Here is a 491-nt window from a genome sequence, read left to right as displayed (position 1 = left end):
CAAAAGATATGAAATTAAAATACATATAATCGAGAGGAGTGTGCAACGTTATAGCGGAGGATTCCGATTACGATAGTGACTGCAGTATTGATATTACGGAGGTTATAAATCAACGTACTTTAAACTGAGTTGAAATAAATAGTTTAGGTGCGGTGAAAATTTGCTGTATATACTTTTATTATAAAAGTCTGTTACTTCAATTGTACAAATGGTACAAGGCCGAGAAATCGGCTTAAAGAAATCTCATACAATAGATTTGGATCATTGTCTGAAAGATCATGAAGAAGTGATGTACAAGGAATGGGATTTTGATATATAAAACGCAGCTGACGTCTCGTTATGAACTGCATTGAAATACTCGAAGAATTAATTGTAAGTATCCATTTTTAAAAATTTCATAATATTTAAATTAATATATTGATAAGATTTGTATTTTTCTGTTTCAGATGGAGCGCCACCTTATTATATATATTTTCTATATTCTTATATAA

Source organism: Formica exsecta, unplaced genomic scaffold (genome assembly GCF_003651465.1).
Source record: "Formica exsecta isolate Colony F162 unplaced genomic scaffold, ASM365146v1 scaffold131, whole genome shotgun sequence".
Lineage (NCBI taxonomy): Eukaryota > Metazoa > Arthropoda > Insecta > Hymenoptera > Formicidae > Formica > Formica exsecta.
This window is presented reverse-complemented; position numbering follows the sequence as displayed.